Genomic DNA, 12,052 nt, shown 5'->3' with positions numbered 1-12,052 from the left:
ATCACGTTTCAGGAGCTTTCTCCACTAACACTGGAGCTTCTCTCACTCTGTGTGTTAATCGGCCCAATCGCCACCTGTGACTGCATCTGTCTGAGGGATTTGCATGAAATTTTAATGAGTGATTGGATTAACAAGGCTGGAGCTGTGCTCCCACAAGTCTGTGGTGTGTAATCCCAGCAGCGGCAAGCCAGTGATAAGTGCACACACTCACGTAGTGTGATCAGACCACAACACGGCCAAGAGCTGCAACAGGGAAACTGGAGTACAGAGGTAGAAAACTCACCATGCCTGCTTGTCTGCTCGACCATTTCAGACATTTCAGTAGTTGAATTGAACATAGTGCGGTGAAAATCGATGGGGTTGAGTTTTAGATTTTGGTTATGGGAAAAAAAAAAAAGATTGTGCTGTCTTTAGTGGCCAGTTTTCTTTGTGTGTGTGTGTGTGTGTGTGTGTGTGTGTGTGTGTGTGTGTGTGTGTGTGTGTATTTTAATATCTGAAAAACTGCAGTATTTTCATACAAGAGGAACTAAATCTTTGTTCATGACTCACACAGCAAAGTGTCTTTAACTTTAACTTTCTTATGTGTAGAAGATAAGGAAACAAAAGTGGTTTGTGTTCCTAGTTTTATTTTGCCATATATATATCAATTTATGCATAAATTAAGACATAACCAAATATGTTCATGGAATACACATGAATATAAATGTCGAAAATGCCAAGCTGTGGTTTACTGAATGAATACCAAATAGGTCTTTGTGGGCTTTTTTTTTTTTTAATCCTGAGGTTTATTTGATTAAAATTGGATTTGGGCATCGTTTTGAACTTTCCAAACCCGTTCTTTGAATGCTCTTTGGACTTTTTCCCAAAAGACAAAAAATGTAGATGTTGTTATTTTGGCTTGCTGCTATTTAAAGAAATTGTTTGCATTTTTTTTTTAAATTTCACCAATGCTAATGCTTACAGAAGGTTTTTTTTTTTTTTGAAAAATCTAAAAAAAAAAAAGAAGTGAAAAATGTAATTCGGTATGCAAACACAACATGGGAAAATGATTGGCTTTCTCACAGGGAAGTTTTATTGTTGTCCAGCCTCTTTGATTTTTCTTCCATATCCAGTGCTGACAGGCTGCCACCTCAGGGGTTATGTGAATAAAGCAGCGGTGCGCCCAAGCAGAACAAATCCCCTACTCCTGCTGTTTGGAGGGGCTTCAAACACCCCCCCTTCCCTCCTCCCCCTTTAAATATTGTAGTTCAGGACACTTTAGAGGTAACCTTACCGCTACACATTGTCACTTTGTGAGAGGCACAAACTGTATTTTTGATGCCGCATAGAAAATGTGATTTGTAGCCATTAAAATGTATTAACGCGTGAGCCACCGATGGAGTGCTGTACCATTTCTGCATGTAAAAGGCTGACTTGAGTTTTATTCTACACTCAGAATCCTACGTTTGACTGAAAGGTTTGTTGTTTTTCCTCGAAACCTGATGACGAAGACCAGGGTGACCTTTTAGCACAGAGATAAAATGTGATTCTGTTATTACTTGAAATTTAATAATACTCACGGCATGTGTTCTGCAAGGACATTTTTCTCTTTCCCTTGCGTTTCTCGCCGTAAAGCCCTGATGAGATTGAGTTACTTGCGAACGTCTGGCGCAAGAACATGTTCTCTCTTTCCCTTTTAGGCCCTTTTTCTGCTTTAATGACTCCCCTCTGCGAAGGTCCCCCATAAACACGGCATGTAGAGGCCTGGGACCAGGTTACAACAGCATCGCGTGATCAAACTTTGTACTCACCAAGGAGCTCATGGTGGTCAAAAGCCAAACACGGCTCAAAAATACACACGTTAAGTACTCGCAGTGAATTTCGGTCAGTGAGTTGGAACATAGAACGGATCACAGAAGAGAAAAGCTCTCGTACGTATTTGCTGATGATGAAAATATTCCAGAATATATATATTTTTTTTTCATACAAGAGCATTTACTTGAATCGGTACTTGAGATTATTAAAAAAAATTCTCCATTCATTCATTTTTCCCAGTATTACTAATAAATAAATAAATAATATACGATGGTTTAATCGCATATACGGTATCTGTTGTTGCTCTGCATATGATGAATATTTCAAGAAGCAACTTTACTTGAATTGGTCCAAAGCCTGATTTTTTTTTTCTTCTCCCTTGAGAGATTTGAAAAACATGTTTTATTTTTGAGAATGGCCGTTTCGTTTCACCTGTGCAGCCAGACAGCAAAATGCTGCATCATACTTCATTGATTTTTGAATAGCTCTCCAGAATGGCTTGCATACAAATCCGGCAAACAGACCTATTTGAATAAAGATGCGGATCGTGCACATGCTTAGACGTGGATTTCATGATGCGATGTTCCTTCATTCCTGTTGCGTGAGCGAGCGTACGAGGAAACAAAATCTTGAAACCCGGGCTACAAATGGACTGGAAGATGGTGGAAAATCCTCTTGTCTATCTGTAAAACGATCCGTCCCTTTTTGTGGATTAGCCCATTATCCATTGCGCATATAGAAACATTAGTGAAACCCTAGCAGTACTTTAGAAATGCCTGGACAGACCGTATAGTATGCTGGTTTATTTTGAGATGTTTTCTTATAGCCAAGAAGGAAGGGCTTTGAAGAAGCTTTGGGTACCAGGGGGGAAAAATACCCATAGCGCCACTGTTTGGGTTTCTGCTAAATACCGGTACTCTCTTGTATGTCATGAGCTGGTAAGGTGCTACGAGAATTGAATTTCAGCCTCTGAGGTGCTACAAATCAATACCATTGACCCCTGACTTTTACAACCCACTGAGGTTCAATGATAGACAAGTCTTTCCTGAGTGTCTCTCTCGATCAAGCACCTGAAACCTGATGTATCTACCGTACATACTCTGTGCTTTTACCATGTAGGCGACTTGAAATGAATTTATCTCTGATTAAGAGCTTGCATTATTTGCGCAGTTTGTTTCAAGTTTTTTTTTTGGTGTGAAAAGTGAAATATCGAGTCCCCTTCTTCCAAAGTTGAAATGGTCTCACACATGGAACATGGAAAACATTCACGACCTTGTGCTGTCCGAAGTTCTGCCTCCGTCACTCCATCAAGCATGAGTTCTAGTGCTCTTGCCAAAGAAACGGAACATTCGAAGGCTGCGTTTGTCTCAGCGAGCTCGGCTTTGACGGCTGACGAAACATTCAGCCCGAGACTTCATGTCACTGGCAGTGGGCTTGAAGGCGAGAACCATGTGCAACCTTTTTAAGAAATTAAATGTCATGACTAATAATGGGAGAAGGTTTGCCCAGTACTTTTTCACAGCCAAATACTTCAGACTCCCACAAAAAAAAGAAAGAAAAAATAAAGTTAAGTTTCATATAAAAGTGTTTTCCTTTGTCGAACATGTGTTGAAGTTTGGCCGTGGAATGCACCTTAATCAGGGCCGAGTGACATTTCGTTAATGTGTTCCTTTCTTTTTGGTGGATCGATTCTCCCCGCTTCAGAATTGACAGATGCCGCCTGTACGTGGGCTGAGAAACCAATAAGAATATCTCTCTCTGTCTCTCTCTCTCTCTCTCTCTCTCTCTCTCTCTCTCTCTCTCTCTCCAGTGTCTGTGTGTAGTTAAAACCGCTCAACTTGGCCAACATCATTCTTCTGGTTTCTTTTTCTCGTGTGTGTGTGTGTGTGTGTGTGGTTTCTTTTTTTTTTATTCTTAACGGCTTTCTCCTCCCCATTTAAACCTGGCTCACCATTCACAGACGGAGATGAAAAATAGAACCGAATGCTAGTTGGATGGTTGCGCTCGTTTGCCGTTCCATTATTTATGCAAACAAATGGAGGGTGGAAGAGGAGGACTAAGAAGAAGAGGAGAGGAGGTGGAGGAAATGGGGGCACCGTGAAGAAATGAAAAGGACTCCAGAAGTGAAGCCAGGCGAAGGGCAGTGGGGGTCGAGGAAAGTCTGAGGCTCGAGGCTTGCTGCGCCAATCAAAGGCGCTTGTCCTCATGATAAACTCCACCCTGCATGACCCCGCCTCTGTGAGAGAGAGAAAAAACATTCAATTGATTGGACATGGCCACGCAGTGGGTTAAACAGCAGTGAAATGTTCCCGCCTTCCCTCTGACAGATGTCTGTGAATCCAAGGAATGATGATAGCCATTCAAGCACCAAAACACCACACTGAAAGATCTCTGTGACCCAGATTTGGGAAAATAAATAAATAAAGGAGGCCGCGGTTCCTCCTGGGTCATGGATCCAGTGACTCGCTCCATAACTGCGCTAATTGACTTCCTCGTTTACCTAACGAGGAGTGTGTGAGCCGTACGTCGCCAAACACATAACGTCATTAGGCAGCGGCTTATAATTGTGCCGAGGGGCCGCTAATTTCACTTTGTGGAAATACTCGGTTTAATGAGACACAAGATCAGTGGGGCTGTTGTGCAAATATTGTCAAGCTTTGTTAGGCAGAAGACTGTAGGAAAAGGGCTGATGTTGCATAGAAAGTGAAATAATTTCACAGATTGATTTTGATCGGGTAAAGTGCTAAAGCTGAAGCTCTTTTCTGAGCATTTTTATTGAGACGAAGCTTAGCCTTTGCTGTTTTGGCAAGGCTATATTCATGTTTACGCGACTGAATAATTGAGCGACCGTGATGTGGCGAGGAAAAGCAGGGAAATTGATGGTGACCCACTATCCTTGACTTCGTTTTGAGGTATTTTTAGATGTCTGGTACGCTTTTTGCTCAGGTTAGAAAAACGGCTCCAGTGTCCGTACTGCCTAATTATCCATCATGGCCTCCGCTCTTTTTTTTTTCCCCCCACTTCAGGAGAGAACAGAGCCTTATTTCAGCGTGTTATTAGCATCCGTATTGGACTCGATTCATCCTGTCAGTCCCATCATAAAAAAAAAAAAGAAAGAAAGAAATGAGGCACACTCGAGCTTTTGCAGCTGCTCTCATGAGCATGAGCTTGGACAAAGGGAACACGGCTGACGAGAAAAGGAAAAGGGGAGGCGGAGGGAGGGAGGGGGGGGGAGACTTTGTGGTATAGGCCTTAACTGTGTTCAGGGGCAAGACCTAATTGTGAAGTGATACGAAGTGACAGGGAAAAGTGTAAATCATTCGGTCAGCTCACACTCACGTTGGCGCACAACAGCGTCTTTGACGCAGTTGTAATTTAGAGAACCTGGCTGCAGTTCCCCTGCCTGTCCTGGCCTCCAAATCATCCACAACCAACATGCATGTAATTTCCAGCAATTTAGCATCCACTTTCATGGGGAATGGGGGCTTAGGAAACCTGAGGCTGCGGCGAAACCGTATCTGCCTCAGAGCCGCAGCCGAGGGACAACACCGGGTATAAATTCAACCTCTGGCTCCGTGCTGGAGTTAGCAACAGTCACCTTTTGGATCCGTTGCAATTAAAAGTTTTCTCGTGTCTCTGAATCAAGCCGTCTGTCATCAGGTTTAATTTACAGCACATGTGGCTTAATTGTAAATCAAATCCTCGGTGGGAATAAGCCGTGGAACGGTGAGAGCTGCTCGGGATGCATGTTCGTATGGTTGGAAATGTCCGTAGGTATGCTTGTGCTGTGTCAGAATTTACAGGCTAAACCTGTTGCCCCGACAACCTGTGACCTCGATGACCCTGGCCTCCCAGGCCGAAAGTCCTCTCTCAGCAGGCAAGGCTTCGTCATTAGCAGCGGGATAATTAATTGTCAGGCACACAAAAAGCAAGCCCCTGGTCCTTCCAGGCCCCTAGTGGTCATTTAGTCCTCTGATACCTTGTAAATCATATGGCTGTTTGAGGCGACACAACAGCACGTGTAATGCGGTGGGTTTGTTTTTGATTTTTACTTCGCGCTCTCAAAGAAAGGTTTTAAAAGTTATCGCCTCTGTGCACGTGATGCACAGTGGTTGCTGCTATCTTTCCGTGATGTCTAGGAATACCGAGATCTTCGCATTTTGCCGCTGAAACAGCTGTCAAGTTAGGACTTGTAATTCTTCTACACACACACACACGCGCGCGCGCGCACGTGTGCACACACATGCGGAGAGAGTGGGTGAAGCTGCTGAACAGCGAGTCTGTGGCAGGCAGGGGCAGATGGCAGGAGGCAGCAGGCACTTGAGGATGCGCCAGTTACAAGAGCGGTGGGAGTTTGAAGCAGGCAGATGGGGCTTTCATGAGGGGAAACTCCAGCCAGGGCTCCAGGAGCCAGTGTTTTTCGAGGAGCGGACATCGGCCAACTCGCCAAGGCTGGATGGAAGCGGAAGAAATGGGGCGAGTGAGTGATGAGGAGATGATGGGAGATGATACGCGGAGAGGAGATGAAGGGCGGGGTGTGGGTTATGATATACGGTGAGGCAGATCCTCCCTCATTTCATTAGGCAGCCTCGTTACCTCAGTAGCAGTCACGTCCCTCTCTCTTCCCCTCCACACACACACACACGCACACACGCATGCTGTCACCATCCAGTGAAACACAAAGCACAGAGCTTATTTTTATTAACGTCATAAAATTAGAGTGTAGTTCTTTCTCAGTGTTTTCATTCCAGCATTACCAGATGGCTTCTCTGATTTTCTCCGACACTCATATTATTTTGGTTTCCCACCAAAATAATTAATTGCATTAAAGATCGTGTCCCTGTTGTATTTCTACTCATTAATTTGTTGCAATTTATTCACTAAGGACACAAGAAAAAAGGTTTTATATGCACACGATAGTGGTTATCTTGTTGCTGGTTTCTCTTTCCGTGTGTGTGTGTGTGAGCAGCTCCTCCTGTGTTAGATGTGCTTGGGTGCAGTGTATTGACGTTTTTGCTGAGCCCATGGGAGGCTGCAGCATGGGGAATCTGGAGCTCACGTTTCAGCCCCCTACACTTTCATCTTCAGCGGGTGGAGAAACCCAGCGAGAGCTGCTTGTGCACAAACAGAATTTGGCAAAGGGGCCTGTCGCTCCATGGGAAGCTCCGTGCATACATCTGTGTGTGTACTTTGTGTGTGTGTTTATGATCATCATTCCCTTTATTAAACTGTATTACAACAGCACTTTTTAACTTATTTTTGTGCTGCTTCTTATGTCTCTGCTCACTGAAGGGAGTTCTGATTAAGGAAGTGGACTCACGCTGGCTGACTCACTCGTACCTGAAGGAAAGCAGCTTTTGAACAGGCTGCTGCAGACAAAAACAATTTAGAAAAGATGTCGTGTCTATAACTGTGTATAAATGCATGTAGTGTAAGTGTAAGGAAACCTAACAACTACACACCATGTGTGCTGATCCATGATTTTTTTGTGTGGTCTTTTTTTTTTTTAAACTGTTAAAACTGTAGTGTATGATTTTAAAAGTTCCTCAGTTGCTTGCACTGAATGAACATTTAACTGAACATCAGTACAAGTGTGACTTGACTATTACTGTAGAACACTGGTGGGTTTTGGAGAGCCTGATTCAGAAAACCAATTCGGAAAGGGGACACAAACCGATTCAGAAAGAGGAAAAAACACATTCAGAAAGGGGACAAAAAACGATTCAGAAAGAGGACACAAACCGATTTAGAAATGAGACACAAACCAATTTAGAAATGAGACACAAACCAATTCAGAAAGGGGACACAAACCGATTCAGAAAGAGGACAAAAACTGATTCAGAAAGGGGAAAAAAACCATTCAGAAAGGGGACAAAACCCATTCAGAAAGGGGACAAAAACTGATTCAGAAAGAGGACAATAACTGATTTAAAAATGAGACACAAACCAATTTAGAAATGAGACACAAACCAATTCAGAAAGGGGACACAAACCGATTCAGAAAGAGGACAAAAACTGATTCAGAAAGGGGAAAAAACATTCAGAAAGGGGGCAAAACCCATTCAGAAAGGGGACAAAAACTGATTCAGAAAGAGGACAATAACTGATTTAGAAATGAGACACAAACCGATTCAGAAAGAGGACAAAAACTGATTCAGAAAGAGGATGCAAACTGATTCAGAAAGAGGACAAAAACTGATTTAGAAATGAGACACAAACTGATTCAGAAAGAGGACAATAACTGATTCAGAAAGAGGACACAAACTGATTCAGAAAGGGGACAAAAACTGATTTAGAAATGAGACACAAACAGATTCAGAAAGAGGACAAAAACTGATTCAGAAATGGGACACAAACTGATTCAGAAAGAGGACAAAACCCATTCAGAAAGGGGACAAAAACCGATTCAGAAAGGGGACAAAAACCGATTCAGAAAGGGGACAAAAACCGATTCAGAAAGAGGAAAAAACACATTCAGAAAGCGGACAAAAAACGATTCAGAAAGAGGACACAAACCGATTCAGAAAGAGGACAAAAACCGATTCAGAAAGAGGGCAAAAACTGATTTAGAAATGAGACACAAACCGATTCAGGAAGGGGACAAAAACTGCTTCAGAAAGCAAAAGGAGACAAAAACTGTTTCAGAATTTAGAGAAACCCAATCAGAATTAAGACTCTGATTCAGAAAGGACACAGAGTCATTAAGAAATGACAAATTGATTCAAAAAGGACACAAACTGATTCAGAATGGGCACAAAGCGATGTACATTTTTGCGATTTACAAATTGTACAAAGTGTTCGGGTTTAACAGCAACAAGAAGAGAATAAAACACATTCAGTACAAAGATTTTTAGACTTTATTCCTTTATGATTTTCAGATTTGAGTGCTTTCTCTAAACAGAAATGGACTTTTTTTTAAAATTCAGCATCACAGCTTCAAGGAGAAGTCCAGTTTCTATCCATATTAGTGACTCTAATATAAACTTGGGCAGATATTCAGTAATATTTGATTTGCTGTATACTCATTTAGACGCGTACTACAGCAGATGTGTTGGAGTTTTAAATTAGACAGCCAGGAGATTTTGTTTAACACTGTGTGAATAAATTCAGCATCAGCGAGTTGCAGGAATTAAAAAAAAAAATAAAAAAAATGTTTGCAATTCTTTGACAGTGACGGCTGTGTGTTTGTCCCGAGTTCAGATGAAGCATTAAAGCGATGCTGCTCGGATACTTGTGCGGGTGGCGAAGGGACAGGAAGCAGATTTGTGTGCCAGTGGCCATTCTGTTGTGTGAATGTGCCACTGCAAGCGAGCAGCCTGGTAACGCCATACCGGCTCAAGCTTCCAGCAGAATCTGGGCTCGTGTCTCACTGGCAGGGGTTACGTTAGCTTTGGCACCGCGTGCACGGATTATGTGCACAACTTGCAGAAATGCGGTTTGAAAAATGTATTAATTCTGCATGTGAATACAGTCTGTGAAAGGCTGTTTGTGTGGAAAAAAACATGTAGATCCTGTTTCCTCATTTATTTGCATTCACTGACATGGAAGGAAGATAAAGTACACAGTAATAATTTAGCACAAACAGTCTCAATTCTCATTGATATCCGTTTCAGTCGTATGGAATTCATCTGGGTTTAAAGATGAGGAATGTGAAGCGTTTTCTTGCTCAGGCCACATGCAGCGAGCACTAACTCACTTTGTGTTCTTTCTATCGTTCAGAGTAATAAATAGGAAGAAGGAAAATTGTTACAAATGTATTTAACTCGATAATTTCTGGTTTAGACCTGGCGATATCGTGATCACGAGATTTGGGTTTGCAAGGAAACTGCTAGCAAAACTGTAGTGTTGCGTTAATAATAATAATAATAATAATAATAATAATAATAAAGGTATGGAAAATCTTTTATATGTACAAAAATAATTTACTTCAAACTGACAATGTAAAAAAAGTTTTTTTTTAAAAATTATAAACAAAAATACAATAATGCATACAGTAAATTTAAAGGAGAACTGAAGGCAATTTTTTATTAATAAAATTCTATTTCTCTCATTTTATTAAATATCGGAACGCATTTTTGATCGCTATTTTGTCGCCGCTATAGGAAGGTATGAGTGTTTGAAATATGCTCTGTAATGTATCAGTCCGTATGTCAAAGCGACGGCCGTAAACGAGATTCTCTGAGACCTGTGCGAGACATCGTAGGACGGAAGTAAAACGTACAGTGCAAATCAAAGTGACCGACATCTGCCAACGTCGTCAAAAGACGCGCACGCCCTCTTTCGAATGCTGATGTAATCGAGCCGGAAGTTTTGTTTGTTTTGATAGCAAACAGGAAAGTTTGAAAAAAGTACGCAGTGATCGTCATTTAAACTCGTTTTTGTACAATATTTCGTTTGGAAAACAGTTTACAAAATGGCGGCACTGACACCTGGCTGACGCTTCACGTTTCGAAGTCTCGCACAAGTCTCGTGAAGATCGCGCGGATAAGCGACGCCTGCCGTCGACCAAATTAACTAAATTCGACACGGCTAAAAACCGAATAGGCCGATAAGTGTAATATTTAATTGCAATTAGTTGCCAATACGAGTCACGATATAAGGTTACTAAAACCGAAAACGTAATTGAATAACACGTTAATTAAGAAATAAAGCAAGTTTAAAAATGACTTCAGCTCTCCTTTAATTATATAAATACAAACATAATTCTAAGAATATAAATAAATAAATAAATAAATAAATAATGAAATTTTAAAAACATAACATTTTAACATTAATATCAATGTTTCTAATCATAAAATACATAAATACGTTGCTGAAACATGCACTCCCGGCCACTTTCTTAGTAACACCCCTATATACACCTGCTGTTTGGTGCAGTTCTGTAATCAGCCGATCCACTGACAGCAGCGCAACGCATCATATCATGCAGATACAAATCAAGAGCTTCAGTTAATGTTCAAACATCAGAACAGGAAAAACTGTGATCTCAAAGTGTGACTTTCTTTCACTGTGGCATGCGTGTTGGTTTGAGCCACAGGGACTGGTTAGAGTATTTCAGAAACTGCTGATCTCTGGGGTTTTCACACACAGCAGTCTCTAGAGTTTATACAGACAGAATGGTGCCAAAAACAAAAAACATAGAGCGAGTAAGCAACAGTTCTATGGGTGCCAAGGAAAGCCTTGTTGATAAGAGAGGTCAGAGGAGAACAGCCAGATTTGAGGTGGTTTGAGCTGCCAGGAAGGATATTGTCTCATCTCATCTCATTATCTCTAGCCGCTTTATCCTTCTACAGGGTCGCAGGCAAGCTGGAGCCTATCCCAGCTGACTACGGGCGAAAGGCGGGGTACACCCTGGACAAGTCGCCAGGTCATCACAGGGCTGACACATAGACACAGACAACCATTCACATTCACACCTACGGCCAATTTAGAGTCACCAGTTAACCTAACCTGCATGTCTTTGGACTGTGGGGGAAACCGGAGCACCCGGAGGAAACCCACGCGGACACGGGGAGAACATGCAAACTCCACACAGAAAGGCCCTCGCCGGCCACGGGGCTCGAACCCAGGACCTTCTTGCTGTGAGGCGACAGCGCTAACCACTACACCACCGTGCCGCCCCGGAAGGATATTGCAACTCATATAATTACTCTGTACAACCGTGATGAGCAGAAAAGCATCTCAGCATGCAACAACAGAAGTGCACACTGGGTTCCAGTCCTGTGAAGAACAGGAATCTTAGAATCAAGAACAAGTTCCTGTTAAAGTGGCCAGCGAGTGTAAATAAATGCAGATACAATAGTAAATAAAAATTGAAAACAGAATATAAAAAACTTTATGTAAACTGTCAAACAAAATCATTTCCGCTTAGAATGTAAACAAACCGGCGAAATGACAGGAGCAATTTATGAAAAATTAAATAATAATAATAATAATAATAATAATACTTGAAAAATAAAAAAGATACGTTCTTACCATCAAATACGTTTATTCCATATTTTGTTGCTTTTTTGTATTTTTGGGGGTTTTGTTTTCGAGTAGAGTTAAAAATGAAATGAAATTTCGTCCTCGGTTGGTTCAGCAACACGCACCGCCATTTTGTTTTTCTCTACTCACGGTATATGAGCTGATAGCCTAGTAGTAGAGTAGCCAATCAGAGCGTGCGATTGCTCACATCCAGTGACTGTGGATAGAATAAATTCTAAATATTTCTGTTATTAAATAAACAAATACAGCTACATATTACAAACAAAATATA

The 12,052-nt window shown here is 41.7% G+C and overlaps 2 protein-coding genes across 2 annotated transcripts in view; both read left to right on the top strand.

Annotated features, from left to right (window-relative positions):
• The window catches only part of fam174c (family with sequence similarity 174 member C), a 301,306-nt gene extending 294,201 nt beyond the window's left edge, over positions 1-7,105 (top strand). Inside the window, exon 4 of the mRNA XM_060941665.1 lies at positions 7,087-7,105. The gene's annotated coding sequence lies outside the window, so the exon portion shown is untranslated. The remainder of the gene's footprint in view (positions 1-7,086) is intronic.
• Positions 1-12,052, top strand: part of LOC132899619 (ephrin-A2-like) — a 217,518-nt gene that overhangs the window by 118,909 nt on the left and 86,557 nt on the right. The gene's annotated exons all lie outside the window — the stretch shown is intronic.

This window comes from Neoarius graeffei, chromosome 15, assembly GCF_027579695.1.
Source record: "Neoarius graeffei isolate fNeoGra1 chromosome 15, fNeoGra1.pri, whole genome shotgun sequence".
NCBI classification, from domain to species: Eukaryota; Metazoa; Chordata; class Actinopteri; order Siluriformes; family Ariidae; genus Neoarius; species Neoarius graeffei.
This window is presented reverse-complemented; position numbering and strand designations above follow the sequence as displayed.